General features: G+C 42.5%; 1 protein-coding gene and 1 non-coding gene across 3 annotated transcripts in view; both read left to right on the forward strand.

Annotated features, from left to right (window-relative positions):
- Znf385d (zinc finger protein 385D) overlaps positions 1–18,451 on the forward strand; it is a 1,102,298-nt gene that overhangs the window by 552,529 nt on the left and 531,318 nt on the right. The window lies entirely within an intron of this gene.
- Positions 10,567–10,672, forward strand: LOC123455494. Its single transcript, XR_006633955.1, has one exon. It is a non-coding gene; the product is annotated as a U6 spliceosomal RNA (small nuclear RNA).

Here is an 18,451-nt window from a genome sequence, read left to right on the forward strand (position 1 = left end):
GGCTGTTGTGCTATTGTTGTTGTTTCTGGCATTTACTGGATGGTGGCGGTTTCTCTCTCTCTCTTTCTCTCTCTTTCTCTCCTTGAATTTATGAATGGGAGCCAGGTTCTTCCACCCTTATGAAACTTCCCCTGGATCTGTAAGTTGGAAATAAATCCCTTCCTCCCCAAAACTGTGCCTTGCTTGGAAGTTCATCCCAGTGACATGGAACTGTCTACAATGATAGCTTTATAGTTCTTGTGATTAAACTGTGCAGTGATATCCTCAGGATGTGATATGGTTCCCTGGAAGGGTGAGCAAGTTCTTTTCATGTAGCTAACTGAATTCTTTTCCCATTTCATGCCTGTGATGCTGTGTGCCTAGACATTCACGGAATGCTATGCACTGATGGGTGTACCTCCTCCAGCCACTGTGTGGGGCCTTACCATGATTGGGTTAATTCTGCCCATAATTTCCCACATTTTCATGATCTTCTCCTATGACTATTAGAAGGGTTTTTCCCCAGAATTTTACACTTAGTTCTCCAGTCAGGGCTTATAAAACAATGCTTCTAGATTGGTGACTTGGCCTGGTTAATTAATTAATTAAAATTAATTATCTTCTGGTCAAATTCTCTCCTATACATTTTAATTCACTATATTGAATATCAATTCCACTCTCTATATGAGAGTTTACCTGTCCTCAAGGTCATATTAGAAACATCTTCAAACTCCAGCACATGAAATGACATGAGTAAAGGTGATTAGACAAATAAATTCCTAAGACCAAAAACCTATGCCCTTAAATAAAAGTTTACACTCCTTTCTGAAATAGCAAAGTTGTCATTACTCTGAATTTTCCACTTTTTGAAAACAGACTATGGATGATACAATTGAGGCACCTGTACTGTGACAGGACTTAAAAATGTAAGGCTGGAGGGATGGCTCAGTGACTAAGGTACTTGTCTACAAAGCCAAATGACCAGGGTTGATTCCCCAGTACCCACGTAAAGCCAGGTACACAAAGTGATACATGCATCTGGAATTCATTTACAGAGGCTGAGGCCCTCATGCCCCCATTATCTCTCAGTCTGTCTCTCTATGCTTAGTCTTACTCTGCTTGCTCATAAATAAACAAATATTTTTTTCAAAATGTAGCTTGTTTTGAAGACTGGCTGTTACTGTAAATCTCCAGATGTATTCCAGAGGAATCAAGAGGATATCCTGCCTATAGTTATTCAAGTTCAACAACTGGAAAAAAATTAACTCAAGTGTTTCATCTTTAAAAAATACTGTATTTATTTGAGAGAGAGAGAGAGAGAGAGAAATAAAAGAAGCGGATAGAGAGAGAATGGGCATGCCAGGGCCTCTAGCCACTGCAAATGAACTCCAGATGCATGTGCCACCTTGTGTATCTGGCTTTAGGTGGGTCCTGGGGAATCCAACCTAGGTCCTTAGGCTTTGCATACAAGAGCCTTAATGGCTAAACTGTCTCCCCAGCCCCTGGAGTATTTTATCTTGACCTAGAACTGATATGGCTTGAAGTACTCTGTGTGCTCCATGCTGTATATTTTGAGCATGGCAGGGTATGGAGGTATCTTAATCAGCCCCTCACTATAAGTCAGCTATAAAAATAAACAGTAGCAGATGCACCCAGAGAGGAAATTAGGAGAACTGAACGAGGGTCAGGTTATGAGCCTAAGTGGCTATTACTATACTCTCTTCCATTTCATTCAGTTTGACGATAGTCTCTTAGTAGAGATGGAGCAGAGCAGCTCCAGACAGATGCTCAGATTCCCCTAATGTGGGCTTCCCTGGAGCAGCACACAGTCATTTGCAATACAACTGCCTCAGGTCCCGGTGACAGGAATTAATAGATGCTTTTGACCTAGAAGTTACAGAGACTGTGTGCAGATCTGACTTTGGAAGCTATTAATAAGATTTTATTAAATCTGACGGTGAAAATGTTCAACCTAACGCAGTCAGAATGCTTGATTGGTTTCCATTTCCAGGAGCACCGTGGTGATGGCAGCTAGATGCCTCCCTTTTCAAACTGAGGTTGATATGGAGACATCTGCTCTTTGCCAACTGATGAGGAAGGCCATGACTTATCAAGTGGAATAATCATCTTATGAAGAGATGCAATGCTGTGTGCGTCTAAGAACTCAATGTGCTGAGGGGCAGCACTGAACTCACTGGCCAATGGCTAATATGGAGATGGTGAAGCCACAACCTGCAGGTAACAGCCCATCAACCCTCTTTGTGGGCACTGATGGGCTGTGTGCCTCTGAAACAGATCACATCACCACATAGCCCAGTTGTAACAATCTGGTACTTTGTAGAAAGCTTTGCCAGGGGGCTGGAAAGATGTCTTAGCAGTTAAGGCATTTGCTTGTAAAGCCAAAGGACCCACATTCAATTCACTAGGACCCATGTATGCCAGATTCACAAGATGGTGCCTGTGTCTGGAGTTTATTTGTAGCAGCTGGAGACCCTGGTGCACCCATTCTCTTTCTCTATCTGCCTCTTGCTCTCTCTCAAATGAAAATAAATAAATGAGTAAACTGGGCATGGTGGTGCAGGCCTTTAATCCCAGCTCTCCAGAGGCAGAGGTAGGAAGATCACCATGAGTTCAAGGCTGCCCTGAGACTACATAGTGAATCCCAACTGGGGCTAGAATGAGACCCTACTTTAACAAACAAACAAACAAACAAACAAACAAACAAACAAACAAACAAACAACAAAAAAAAGTGTGTGCCAGACTTTCAATACTAGCCTCTACTCTGCTCTTATAAACCCCTTCCCTTTCTTTCCTCCCTCCCTTGCTTCCTTGTTTTCCTCCTTCCTTCTCTCCTCCCACTCTTCTGCCTCCTCCTCCTTCCTTTGCTCTTTCCTTCTTTTTATTTTTGCAACACAGTCACACTCTCTACCCTAGACTAGCCTGGACATCCTGTCACCCATACTGGTCCCCAGCTCACAGTCATCCCACCTCTGCCTCCAAATTGTAGGGACCATACTGTCCAGTGTCATACAACCCTTCCATAAATCCTTTCTTCCCTTTTGCATAAAGGAAGGTGTCCCTGGCTTGCTAATATGCAATTTAAATATTCATTTGACTCCATTTTCAACTCAATAAGAACCTCCAACTTAATGAAAATTTATGTCCCCCTAAGTGTGTCCTACTCTGTTGCTTTTCTTTTTGTAAGTTTTGATACTTTTCAAGTGAAGTTGTCTGGACTTCTTTCTCCCATTTCGGGGGATGCGGAGCATGACACCCTCCATGTCCCAGGGAAGTACACCATGCATAATGCATGATGCTTGGGAAGGCCTGAGCATCTGAGTACACAATTGCACTGTGGGCTTAAAATGGAAAGCACCACGCTCCAAAGCAGCTTGAAGTTTCCTAAAAATATTTGTTTGCATTTCTAATTTCAATAATTAACATAGGGATTAAAACGTTTGCTCTTATCTTCCCATTCCAGCATGGAGGTCAGCACCTCACAGCTACAGGAGGGAGCACCGTGCCTTTAGAACACTCCCATTCAGAGCCAGGCTTGATGCTTCAGGGGCTGGGCAGGCCCGAGGACAGGCCTCTGCGGGCTGCTAAGCCTGTGGGCCTAATGCGACATGGCAGAGACACGCCACTTGCTCATTTTTCCAGAACACTCCATTCCACAACTTCTGCAGAGAGCAAAAGAGAAGAGGCGGAATGCACTTGCCATCCAAACACTAGAAAGATGGGGCAACTGGACTTCCCCCATTTTGTTGTTCCCCGATTTTTCTATTTATAAAAAACATATTTTCGTTTATTTATTTAAAAGAAGAGAGAGACCGACACAGAGAGAGAAAAGGCACACCCAGCCCTCTAGCCACTGCAAATGAACTCCAGATGCATGCAGCGCTTTGTGCATCTGGCTTTATGTGGGTACTGGGCAATTGAACTCACGTCATTAGGTTTTAAAGACAAGCACATTAACTACTGAGCCATCTCTCCAGGCTCCATAATTTTCTATTTTTGTTCTCTTTCAGAACCCAACTACTCAAGTAGAAAGATAAATCTACATATGCATAACCCCAGACTCCAGCCTCGGGTTTCTCACAAGCTGGTTTTCTCTCCAAACCTGATTCAGAAGTAGATCTGCAGACAGGGCAGGAAATAGGATTTTGCCAGAACTCATTGAACTGTGGCCATCCCTCAGAGCCCAGAGGTGCCGTAGATGTGTTGTGGGTTTCATCTCTCACCTGTTTCCATACTATTTGCAGAAATGACGAATCTGACTTCCAGATGGAAGTGTTACTCCGGTCAATTCCTTCTGTAAGCCTCAGATAGGAAAACGGTGTCTATATTTTCTCCCCCAATGTGTGTATAGAAGGCTGGCAGTCATTTTATCTGCTCTATCCTTAGGATTTCAGATCTGTTTCTAGATTGCTTGAGATGAAACAGTGGGCAATGCAGCCAAAAAGAAGGGGAACAATGCAGTGTTCACAGGTTGGCCCTGTTATTGGATCAGTTGTCACCACGGAGAAAATGGCTTAGGGCTACACTATGTCAGGAAACTGAATTAAAGATGTGAACCAGAAATGTTTTTTCAGTAGAATTTCCAAAGTTCTCTGGACTGGGGAGATCACTCAGGGAGGACACACTTGCTATGTAAGCATAGGACCTGAGTTTGGATCCCTAGTAACCCCGTAAAATGCTGGGCATTGTATCCTGCCTCTGTGACCCCAAGACTGGGGAGGTGACAACAGGGAACCCATGTGCTCCCCAGCTGCCTGGTCTAGCTGAGCTGGGGAGCTCTAGGCACAGTGAGAACTCCTGAAAGGAAAAATACAATGATTAAGGAAGACACCTGGCATCAACCTTTGACCTCTACATGTGCATGCACACATTTGTGCTGACACATATGTGAACAGGCATACACATACACACACCTCACATGCAAAGGCAAAACTCAGGGCTGTGCACATCCCTCCATCCACTTGGGCTGCTGTTACAAACATATCATAAACTAAGGGGCTCAATGACACTACATATACTTTTGGTTCTCAGTTTTGAGGCTCAAAAGTATAAGATTGAGTGGCCAACATATATGATATCCAGAACAGATCTATGGTGGTTTGACCCAGGTGTCCCCCATAAGCTCGTGTTCTGAATGCTAGGTCCCCAGCTGATGGCAATTTAGGAATCAGAGCCTTCTGGAGGAGGCGTGTTGGGGGCAGGCTTATGAGTGTTATAGCCAGCTTCCCCTTGCCAGCATTTGGCACACTCTCTTGCTGCTGTTGTCCACATGCTGTTGGCCAGGAGATGATGTCCATCCTTAGCTCATGTCATCCATTCCTCTGACATTATGGAATTTCTTCTCAAGTCTGTAAGCCAAAATAAACCCTTTCCTCCCACAAGCTGCTTTTGGCTGGGTGTTTTGTGGCAACAATGAGAAGGTTATTGCAACAAACCTTTATAAAAAATATATTATTATATTTGCAAGGAGAGAGAAGAGAGAGTGAGAGAGAATGGGTGTACTAGGGCTTCCAACAGCTACAAACAAACTTCAGGTGCATACACCACTTTATGCATCTGCATATATGTGGGTATTGGGGATCCATCTCTCCAAATCCAAAGTACCTTTGACATTATGTCCATGCTTAGAGGCACACAATAGCAAGCTGTGTGTGTGTGAGAGAGAGAAAGTATGGACATGACAGGGCATCCAGCTATTGCAAATGAACAGCAGACATATGTATTCTTGTGTACATAGCTTTAAGTGGTTACTGGGGACCTGAACCTGGGTGCTTTGACTTTTCAGGCAAATGAGTTAACTGCTAGGCCACTTCTCTAGCACCTAGGTCTCTTTTATGAGGACACTAATCCCATTTGTGAGGGTTCCAAGTCTCCCACCCTAATCCCTTCCCAAAAGCCCACCTTTTGTTTTCTGAAATTGGGAGTTACATTTGTGATGTTTACAATTTTTGAATAGTTTTTATTTTTTTATTTATTTGAAAGAGAAAGAGGGAGAAAAACAGAGAAAGAATGGGCTCATTAGTGTCTACAGCTGCCGCAAACAAACTCCAGACACATATACCACCTTCTAAATCTGGCTTACATGGGTCCTGGAGAATTGAAGCTAGGTCCTTTGTTTTGCAAGCAGGTACCATAACTGCTAAGCCATCTCTCACATCTACGTTTTGAGGAGATAAATACGTTCATGTCACAGTATATATCAAGGTTTTTACTTGGCCAAAGGTTCTACTGTGGACATAACCTACTTTTGGTAGAACACTTGAAGCGACTAGTGCCTCCTTATCTTTACACCTGTTAGGATTTCCTTGAGTCAAAACCGCTTTTCCCTGCTATAACAAAATAAGCAAGATAAGCAATAGAAAGGAAGAAGGCTTTGTTTAGACATGGTTTTCGAAGTTTCAGATAACGGCTAGTTAGTTCTATTGCTTTGGGCCTGGAAAGAGCCACGATGTTACAGCTGGGCAGCCGGGAAACAGAAGGAGGAAAGGAAGGGGCCATGAACTCAATAGCTCCTCCAGTGGAGTCCCCATGATGGCCTCTCTTCTTCCACTGACCTGTGCTGACCAAAGACCCCAGCTAGTGATAAGCCTTTAGTTCCAAACTGTAATACGCCTCCTCTAAATTCAATTTAGATTGAATGCCTCTGACTGCCCTCTGACGTCACTGAGACAACAGTCATTTGGATTCCATTTCCAGGTCTCTTCTGAGAGCTGCCTCCGATTTATTCCATGTCCATGAGCTGGTGACTCCCCAGCCCCATCTTTTCCTGCTTGGTTCCGTGCCGTGGAAGCTGACCTTGGGCTTGAACTCCTAGACTCAATGATGCCTGTTTCCACTGGGGTTGAACAGGAGATCATTTTGACAGGAGACCAGGGTTGTGACTGTTGAGGTCAGGATGCCCATCAGGCCTACTTCACTGCTTCAGGCTGTGGGGATGGGCTGTGCTGCGTGCTTGCAGGATCGAGCACCCGCCAGCAGCCTTCCTTCCTGGAGACAGCTCTTACCCAGTGCCTGTCCAACCGCAGCCTCCCAGTTTTCTTTGTGTTCCTCAAGATAACAAGGACGTACCATAGTTAGCTAATTTATGGGTGGCCCAATCCCTCACTGATTCCTAAATTTCTGTCCATATTTTCCTAGATAGGTAAAAATTATACATATATATAGAGAGAGATATAGATATATATTTCTACATATATATATATTTCTACATATATATGTATACATATACATATACATATACATATTCATATTTCTACATGTTGCAGTCAGCTTCAGTTGCTGGGATGAACTTTCAAACCAGGCACAGTTCTGGAGGAAGGGATTCATGGAAGCTTACAGATAGAGGGGAAGATCTGTAAAGGCAGAAGAAGCTGGCCCCCTTGCACAGATCCACGCAGAGAGAAAAACCACCAGCAGCAGCACAAGCAGGCACCCTCCAGGAGCCCCAGGCAGAGCTCCAGCACTTCACATATTTTTAGATGGGAATTCCCAAAACACACCTTAGGGCTGGACCATAGGATCCGCCCACAGTGACACCTCCTCCAGCCAGGTGTCCGGAGATCTGTTATAAGCTTTAATAAACTCCTAAGTATATTGGGGAACATTGATTCAAACTATCACACTACATTTAGTCTGAGTAAAAGTCCCTTTGGAGAGAGTCCCTGGACCATGGGAATTACAATAATGTGTGAAACACAGTCCTCTACCCAGACATGCACAGTACACAACACACTGCCAACCATGGTTGCCATGTCAGCATCTGCTAACATGGGGAGACAGCAAGAAAAATACAGAGAAAATTCATTAAAGTTAAACAAGCTGATGGATCCTTGAAGTGACATACTGGTACACAGTGCAGAAGCTGTGAGGAGGTGGCTTGAAGGAAGGGGATAAGTAGTTGAGGACAGAGAGCAGGTTAGGTATTTGTGACAGTCTTGATTGTAGCCCAGGTAGGCCTTGAACGGGCAGATCTGTCTGGACCTCCTGGCCTATTAGTTATTACAGTTTTAAATTCTGGGGCAACAATGGAATGTTATCCTACTGCAAAGAAAAGCCAAGCCATTGGCCAGCTAATAAATAAATGGAACTGAATATTATTATGTAAAGTGAATCAGCCAAACTCAGAAAGACAAATATTGTATGTTTTCTCCCATATGGGGATACTAGATTTAAAATTTTATAAATTTTAAAAATGCATTTGTGTTTGATTACATAGTAAAATTGGAAAAGAGACCAACAAAAGAGGGAGCAAAGAGGTACTAAGGGGAAGGGGTAGAAGGAAAATAGAGGGTAACAGAATACTGAGGTGGTTTGATTCAGGTGTCCCCCATAAACTCATGTGTTCTGAATGCCAGGTCCCCAGCTGGTGGCAATTTGGGAACTGGAGCCTCCTGAAGGTGATGTATTGTTGCAGGTGTCTGGCACAGTTTCCTGCTGCTATTGTCCACCTGACATTGGCCAGGAGGTGATGTCCACCCTCTGCTCATGCCATTGATTGCCTCTATCATCATGGAGCTTCCCCTAGAGTCTGTAAACCCTATAAACCCTTTCCTCCCACAAACTGCTCTTGGTTGGTTTTTTTTTTGCCAGTAACACAAAGCTGACTGCAACAAATACATATGAGTTGAAAGCAGAAAAGATCCAGGGACCAGCAAGAGAAAGGACAGTGTGACAGGGAGGGGTGTGTGGAGAAGAATCAACAAAAACAAGGTATCTATGAAAATGCCATGAAGAGGGTCAGGAAGGTGACTGAGTAGGGAGAGTGCTCATTGTGCGAGCATGAGAACCTGTGTTTGGATCCCTAGTGCTCAGGTAATCGCCAAGTGTAGGTAGTGGTGTCTGCCTGTGACACTCTTCCTGGGGAGAAGAAGTAACATATTTCCCAAGGCAAGCTGGCTGGTTAGCTTAGCTGAATCAGTGTGTTCTGGGATCTATGAGAAGCCCTGCCTCAATAAACAAGATGGTGAGCAATAGCAGAAGAAACATGATGTGGATCTTTGGCCTTCACGCTCAGGTGCACACATACGTGTATACACATTTGCACACCTATACAATAATACACACACACACACACACACACCGTGCTAAAAATACCTTATTTTGTATGCTAATTTGACGAAAAAATAAACCAGTAAAAATTAAAGGAAAGAAAGAAATATAAGAGAACAAAGAAAAATTAAACATTATAGGAAGACTCCCATGAGAGAGGTCCATGTGACTTTATTTCTGCTATGACTAGAATCCATGTGAGATGGAATCATATAAAAACGGGAAAAATCTATCTGACGGCTGGAGAGATGGCTCAGCAGTTAAGGCGTTTGCTGGCAAACCCAAAGGACTCAGGTTTGATTCCCCAATACCCACATAAAATCAGATGAACAAGGTGGCACATGTGTCTAGAGTTCATTTGCAGTGGCTAAAGGCCCTGTTGCGCCCATTCACTCTCTATCTGGATCTCTTTCTCAAATAAGTAAGTAAAGAATTTTTTTTTTTAATTTTTAAAAATTTTTATTTTTATGGGGGAAAGGAGAATGGGTGTACCAGGGCCTCCAGCCACAGCAATTGAACTCCAGATGCACGCACCACCTAGTGGGCATGTGTGATCTTGTGCTTAAATTACCTTGCCTATCTGCTTTACATGGGGTGTGGACAGTTGAACATGGGTTCTCAGGCTTCACAGGCAAGTGCCTTAACCACTAAGCAGTCTCTCCAGCCCAAGAAACAAATTTTTAAAGCTACCTGACAGGGTGCCTAGAACTTTCCCTACTGAGTTTTGTTTTAAGTCTGTGTCTGATTTGTCCGCCCCTTCCCTCCCTTCTCTTCTCCAGTCTATGGGGCAAGTGCAACAGCCTGGGCACGGCTCTCCGTCATCCAGGGAGTAGATCATGATGACAACTTTGGGTGCAGTGGTGGAAGAGGGTGAGTGGTCACATGCTGAATTTCTTGCAACTGTCCTGAGTCAACGGATTCCTGAAGGATTAGATAAGTGGATGAATGCATGTGGGGAGGGATGAGAACCCAGGATTTCAGGAGGGAGTGGTGAGAAGGACAGGATGGCCTCCATTACAGCAAGACTGATGAAGAGATCAGATCAAGTCACAGGACATGTTAGTTGTGAAGTGTTCATTGACAGCTACGTGGTGATGCCCTGGGAGTCACCGAGGTTCAAGTCCAGAGAAAGGCATGGAAAGGGCCTGGTTGACATCACAGGAGGAGGGAACAGGAGAGAACATCAGAAGGATCTTTGGCCATCATCCTGCAAAATGAAATCTTCCGTTGTAGAAACTGACCAGCAGAGAAGCGTTAGGATGAGGAGGATGTGTGCTGGAAGACACGGACATCAGCCAGCGCCTCAGTTAGCATACAGAGGACTGCCTTTGAGGTATGGCTCACAGGCTGGGAAGTCCAAGAGGACAGTGCAAGTGAGACCTTGTGTTGTGACAACTGTGCTGGCCACAGGTGGTCACGTGGGTATATGCAAGAGGGCAAGTGTGAGGTGCAGGCTCACCTTATAACACCTCCTCAAGGAAAACAACCCTGTCCTGAAAGGCTGAAAATTGCTCTTGAGAGTGCTCGCTTCGGCAGCACATATACTAAAATTGGAACGATACAGAGAAGATTAGCATGGCCCTGCGCAAGGATGACACGCAAATTCGTGAAGCGTTCCATATTTAAAAAAAAAAAAATTGCTCTTGAGAGAAAGGGAGAGCGTCAATCCCTCTTAAGGACCTGGTATTTCTTAAAGGATCCCTGTGCCTTGAAACAATTGTATTAGGCAGCAAATGTCAACATGACATTTGGCAGGACCTACGCTACATTCAAACCACAGCACAGATCATGGGAACCTTTTATCTTGGAAATGACAGAAGAAACATGTCCTCTCAGGATGAGCACTGTGTAATTCACACTTTCCCACATATGCCTCAACTCAGGACATAGAAAATCAGACAATGGTGTACACATGCCCCAATAGGCTACATATGGAAATGTGTACACACAAGTATATGTAACTATGCTTACACATGCACACCCCTGCATGGAATACACTGTACTGATGTGTACAGACAGAGGGAGGGAGAAGACACATTTCACCAGTCCTGTTTGCTCACATTAAAAAGTATATCTATGTATTTATTTGCAAGCAGAGAGATAAGAGAGACAGGCAGAGGGAATGGGCCACCAGGGCCTCCAGTCACTGCAAATGAACTCCACATGCATGTGGCACCTTTTGGTTCTGGCTTTACATGGGTACTGAGGAATTGAACCCTGTTCAGTAAGCCTTGTAGGCAAGCACCTTAACCACTGAGCAATCTCTCCTGCTCTATGCTCACATATTTTTATTAGTTACCTCTTCTCAAAACCTTTAGGAAAAGGTAACTAGCTTGAATTAATCTCATTGCCCATTACGGTTACCACTGCAATACATTACTACAAACATTTAAATATGATCTAATCTGCTCAGAACCCTTAGCACATAAAACCATATGAAATCATTCACTGGGAGTTTACATAAGTTATTATTTTAAATTGACTTTAAAAACAAGTATGGGGGGCTGGAGAGATAAAGTAAGGCATTCACTTGTGAAGCCTAAGGACCCAGGTTTGATTCCCTAGTGCCCACATAAGCTAGATACAGAGTGGTGCATGCATCTGGAGTTTGTTTGTGGCTAGAAGCTCTGGCACACCCATTTCTCTTTCTCTCCCTGTCTATCTCTCTCTCAAATCAATCAATAAATATTTTTTTTAAAGAAAATGAGTTTGAGGGATTCAGGTTTCCCTGGATCACCTCCTCTCATAAGGAGTCTGTATATCCCTACCTCTCATCTTCATAGATAAACTCTTGCTTTGCTCTAAACAAAAAGTTTGCATACCACAGCTCTTAGCACTATAGTTAATTAGAAACTCTTCGGGAAGGGCTGTAGAGATGGCTCAGTGGTTAAGGTGCTTGCCTGAAAAGCCTAAGTACCCAGAGTCAATTCCTCAGAACTCACATGAGGCAGATGCACAAGGTAGCACATGCTTCTGGAGTTTGTTTGCAGAGGCTGAAGGCCATGGTGTGCCCATTCTCTATCTACCTGTCTCTCTCACTCTCTCTAGTTACATATATATATATATATATATATATATATATATATATATATATATATATATATATATATATATATAACCAAATAGTGAGGGGCATCACATATGTGATGCTATGCATCTCACCTGGACCATATTCTCTGAGAAGTATAGGCAGGAGAAAACCAGAAGCCATACTATTAATGGATTAATTAAGGCTATCATTCTTAATTTCCTTGAGAAGAGGAGAGCAACAAATTCCTGACTCTCCTCGTTGAAATCCTGGAAGTTCAGGGAAGAGCTGGGCACCCCAGAGGGAAAGAGCTTGTATGTCCTGTCCCCATGAAGAGGTGCGAGTTGTGGGCGTCCTAGGAGTGTGCCTCTTGTCGCACTCTACCAAGTGAGTAATTCCCTCGGTGGCCCAGGAAAAACCATGGCCTGAGCTGGCAGGATGGGATGTCAAAATGTGGAATGATTCAAGTACATCAAATGTTATAAGAAATGAAGTAAATTATTTTGAAACTAGCCAGTTTTTAGAGAAAATAGTAATTGGCTAAGACACATCTAGAGATGGATAGGAAATGGTCATGGAGAGAGGAATATAGTAATGAATAACAGTAGCTGTTCCTAAGAGAGCAAGTTAGGGGTTGGAGAGATGCTCAGTGGTGAAGGCACTTGTCTGCAAAGCCTGATGACCTGGGTTAGATTCCTAGGACCAACATAAGCCAAATGCATGAAGTGGCACATGTATCTGAAATTTGTTTGCAGTGGCAAGAGACCCTGGCACACCCCATTCTCCCTCTCTCTCTCTCTCTCTCTCTCTCTCTCTCTCTCTCTCTGTCTCCCTTCTCTCTGCTTGCAAATAAATTAATTATTATTATTATTTTTTTAAAAAGACCAAGTCATCAAGGTGGCACATGCTTTTAATCCTAGCATTTAGGAGGCAGAGTAAGAAGGATCATTGCAAGTTCGGGGCCAGCCTAGTGTACATAGTGAAACTCATTCTCTTGATTATAAAAAGAGATAGAGGGCTGGAGTGATGGCTCAGCAATTAAGGCACTTACTTGCAAAGCCTAACTACATGGATTTGATTCCCCAGTACCCATATAAAGTCAAATGCCCAAAGTGGTGCATGTATCTGGAGTTCATTTACAGTTCCTGGAGGCCCTGGTGTGCCCATTTTTCTCTCTGTCCTTGCACATAAATAAATATTTAAAAAAGAGAGTTACAGAGAAGCTTTTGAAAATGCTAAATGCTAAGCACTAAGGTCAAAGTGGATATGGATAAAAATCCTTGTGTCTCCAACATGTTCTTAGAGAGTGATATGCTTCTGAAACAAAACAAACATTGCTATCACCACCTCCCATGGCATTTTCCCTTTCTCCCATCTCATTCACAGACAGGAGCATATTGCTCAAAGAATTGGTAAAGGGTGGTTTTGTGATGATGTACAATGAATAGGGTTGAGAGATTATTAGAAAATTAACTTGAGAAAAAACCTGGCAGAATGCCAGACACTCCCTGACACTGCCTAGCTGTCTCTTCCCCTTGTCCCGGGTTACAAGGACAGATGCTGCACACAGCAACAAAAGTCTCTTACTTCATCCTGGGCATAAGGGAGAATGGACCAGTGAAGCTGTCAAAGATGGGCAGGATGGATGTGGGCACCAGCCAAGAGCATCTTCCTGCCATACATTCAATACTGGATGCTTGTTGAGTAAATTTACACATCAGACCAATGAAGAAAGTTCAATTCTATGATGTTGTTTTTTTTCAGCTGGTTCTGCCACATTCTTGCTCAATCACATTAATTAAGTCACTCAGTTCTTAATGGGTCCATTATAATTAGTAAACCAGTTAGTTAATTTATCTGTCAAAAACTATTCTCTTCCTATTAAGTGGTCAAAGTTATGCTGGGTGCTGGGAATAGAAATGGAAAAGCTATAGTCATAATTAAAATAGAAATCAGATAAGAAAGAACAAATCCCAAAGAGAAAAGAAAAAGATGTTTAAATGGGTTCAGAGAGAGCTTAATATGGCAGGACTGGACACATAAATTCAGGACCAGTGCAAACTATAAATGTGGCCAGATATGGTGGCACACACATTTAATCCCAGCACTCAGGCGGCAGAGGTAGGAAGATCACAGTGAGCTCAAGGCCACCTTGAGACTACATAGTGAATTCTAGGATAGCCTGGGTTACAGCAAGACCCTACCTCAAAAGAACAAAAAATAAATAAATAAATAAAATAAAGTAAAACAAATAAAAGCAAAAAAAAAAAGTGCTCCTTTGTTGGAAATGTGTCCAGAATTTCAGGACGAGCCCAGCAGATCATTGAGCCAAGTGCAAGGCCCCTGTAAGCACAGAGCAGTATTGTTGGTGAAGCTGCCTACCCAGGATGCTAACCTTGCCACTCGGAAACCTCATCTCTATAGAATGCTTCTGGAAAGTTCTTGGCATCAGTGGCATCTGAGTTCTGTTCTGAGTGGAGATTTGCATTTCCTTGACAGCATGGGTTGACATTGTACAATTGTTTTCCAGTTGTTAAGAGTTAGCATGAGGGGCTGGAAAGATTGCTCAATGGTTAATGTGCTTGCCTGCAAAGCTCAATGACCCAGGTTTGATTCTCCAGGATCCATTTAAAGCCAAATGCACAAAGTGGCATGTGAGTCTGGAATTCATTTTGTAGCAGCTGCAGCCTGTGCTGTCTCTCTCTCTCTCCCTGATTAAAAATAAATAAATAACTAAATTTTAAAAAGAATAAAAAATGGTAGCCAGGAAATGGTGGTTGGCTCAGACACTGATAAAGGAAAAGAATGGAATGGAGAATTAAAAAGTAGGGTTGGAAGACTATCTTTTTGTTCATGCTATGTAGCACGGATAATGGTCACTACTACCCACATTCAATCCCCCAGGACCCACGTAAATCCAGATATACAAAATGGCACATGCATTTGGAGTTTTTTTGTAGCAGATGGAGGGCCTGAGTGCCCATTCTCTTTCTGTCTCTCTTCTCTGTATCTTTCTCCTTGCAAATAAATAAACATATTTTTAAATAACAAATAAAAATTGAATGACCATACTGAAAAATACTTTTCAAACAAATACATTTTCCAGTCTTTTTCCATGCTTATATTGAAAATCATTAGCTACAGATTTTTTTTTTTTGCCAAAAATAAGAAAAAGCATTCACTTGAGTATTAGAGAGCTAGATTAATGGTTAAGGTGTTTGTCTGCAAATCCTAAGGACCCAGGTTTGATTCCCCAGTACCCATGTAAGCTAGATGCACAAAGTGGCACATGTATCTGGAGTTTGTTTGCAGTGGCTAGAAGCTCTGGTATGCCCTTTCTCTATCTATCTATCTTTCTTTCTTTCTTTCTTTCTTTCTTTCTTTCTTTCTTTCTTTCTTTCTTTCTTTCTTTCTCCCTTCCTTCTTCCTTCCTTTCTTTTCTCTTTCTTTCTTTCTTTCTTTCTTTCTTTCTTTCTTTCTTTCTTTCTTTCTTTCTCTCTCAAAAAAAAATAAAATATTTTAAAAGAAATTAAAAACATTTCCTTGACATAGGTAAGAATTTATAACTTTAATTACACTTGATTTTAAAATACATTTTTCTGGATTTTAAAAACATTATTTTGAATGCATTTTTTATTGTTGGTTTAGATTTATTTGAAATATTTTCAATTTCCTTAGATATATTATCCTTTTGTTTGCTTTTTGTATATTTTATTTATGTACTTAATTCTTTATTTATTTGCAAGCAGAGAGAGAGAATGGGCATGCTAGGGCCTCCAGCCACTGCAAACAAAGTCCAGATGCATATGTCACTTTGTACATACGGCTTTACATGGGTACTGAGAATCAAATCCAGACCATTAGGCTTTACAGCCAAGCACCTTAACCACTTGGCAACCTCTCTAGTCCTGTGCACTTTATTTTCACCACAAAGTCTTCCTTTGCAACTCTCCTTCCTCCTGCCTTTTTGCCAATGAGCCTGGCTCATGCCTGGCAGTGCCTGGATAAGTTAAACTTTGTAAGACATGCATGCAAAACTAATTGGTTCTGAATAGCAGGAAACAAAACCTGAGAAATAGGTACCTAGGGAACTACTAGTAGTGTAGGGCTGAAAGAAATGAAACTAAAATCGAATGTTTCACAGTTTTTCTGGATTTGGATATTTAACATTTTTCTTCATGTGATAGCGCCATTGTATGCATGATGCCTTGATCAGAGACTTTTGAGGGAAATTTCCCCCCCTTTGGATACTATTTCCTTCATGTCCCACTAGTATTGGATTCCATGTCCCATTCTTCTTTCATTAAGGCCCAATTATTTGTTTTTGTTTTGTTATTTTCTTTTCGAGGTGGGATTTCACTCTAGCCCAGGATGACATGAAACTCACTCTGTAGTCCCAGGCTAGCCTCAAACTCACTGAGATACTCCTACCTCTGCCGCCTAAGTCCAGGATTACAGGTGTGAGCCTCCATGCCCAGCTAAGGCCCATTATTTCATACTGACCTTTTCCCTTTGAATAAGCTCTTTAGTTTGCATATTCCCTCCATGTCCCCATCTTCATAGTCAATTCTTGGTAATTACAGTCTCATAGTGTCCCAAGTAGTATAGTGGAAATAATGGAACTCGCTGCTCCACTCCGGACAGTAATTACTGGCTAATCTGAGCCTATTCAGAACAGCAACATTTCTTCAGAATTCCTCTGAGAAAATAATGCCCTCCCAATTACCCATTTAGCATGGTATTCATTTTGCTTCTGACTTTGATGCCTCTAAAGTAAAAGCCATGTAAAATCAATACAGCCACAGGTCTAGAGGTGACAGTTCTCAAACGAGTGCTGTCTGTTACAGTCACTTAGGGAATGAATATCTTTTATGACTAAGACATAGCAACAGGGTTGAATTGTCCTAAGGGAAAGTGCTATGCAATTAATTGAACTTGTTGAAATTTCTACCTTCCCTAAATTGCCTTGCAGTGAGATTCCTTGGAGAGCTTTCAGGCAAATGAGACACACACCAAAATGTAGTCTGGAAGTTAAGGAAATAAATTTCATATCCAAAAAAATGGACCAAGTTTGGGTTTTTCAACATCAAAAATACCTTCCAAAAACTGATCTTTGTAACAGGTATTCAATATTCTTTTTTTTTTTAAATTTAATTTATTAGTTTTCTTTTCAGTAAATACAGGCAGTTTGGTACCATTATTTAGGCTCATCTGTGATCTACCCTTTCCCATTAGACCCTCCTTGTTAATGAAAATGGGTCATGCATTGTGGAGTTAGCCCCCAGTTATTGGTATGATAAATGTCTCTGCAAATCATGACCCAACATGTGACTCTGACATTCTTTCCGCCCCCTCTTCCGCAAAATTTCCCTGAGCCATGTTGGGTTCATTTTTGGTCTGCTTCAGTGCTGAGGTGTTGGGGGCCTCTGAGGCTCTGGCTCTCTGTTTTGGTAAGAGTTGATTTTTCTCTGCGTTGGTCTCCTTCCCCTTTGTGCTGGAATCCGGTTCACAGGAAAACATCACCCTTGCTTATTTCGCCAGTTGTCCTTAGTTTCAGTTGGGCCCCTTTTGAGGTATGTTGGGGCAGCTCTCTTCTTAGGATCTGCATCTATCTTTGTTTTCCTTGTTGTCTGTAGTGCTGCTAGGCGGTCGCCATCTTGACCGGAAGTCTCCTCAATATTCTTTTATTCAGTCATTGTTGTAGTTTCTTTTTCATGGCTGGGACAAACACCCAACCAGAAGCAGCTTATGGGAGGACAGGGTTTATTGGAGGCTTATAGATCATCATCATGGTGGGGGAGGTGGACGCACTTCCACAGGTGCACAGCACAGACACCACCATCAGCCAACGAGCTCAACAGCCAGAGCTCCAACTGTCCTTCTGTCACTTAGTAGGGCTGGACTAAAGAGCCACTCCCAGTGGCATGCCCCCTGGAGCAGGAAACTATCAGCTAGGGACTTAAGTAGGCAGTTTAATCTTTTTAAAAAACACTTTTATATATTTATTTGCAAGCAGAGAGACACAGAGAGAATGGGCACACCAAGGTCTCCAGCCACCACAAATGAGCTCCAGGTGCCTGCATCCCTTTTGTTCATCTGGCTTTATGTAGGTACTGGGGAATCAAACTCAGGTAGTTAGGTTTTGCAGGTAAAAGCCTTAACCATTGAGCCACCTCTCCAGCCCAGAAGATTTCACCTTAATCAAGAAAAAAATAATGCAGGATGGGGAGATGGCTCAGAGGTTAAGGTGCTTGCCTGCAAAGCAAAAGAACCCAGGTTCAATTCCCCAGAACCCATATAAGCCAGATGCACAAGGTGACACATGTGTCTGGAGTTCATTTGCAGAGGCTGAAGGCCCTAGCATGCCTATATTCTCT

This window comes from Jaculus jaculus, chromosome 16, assembly GCF_020740685.1.
Source record: "Jaculus jaculus isolate mJacJac1 chromosome 16, mJacJac1.mat.Y.cur, whole genome shotgun sequence".
Lineage (NCBI taxonomy): Eukaryota > Metazoa > Chordata > Mammalia > Rodentia > Dipodidae > Jaculus > Jaculus jaculus.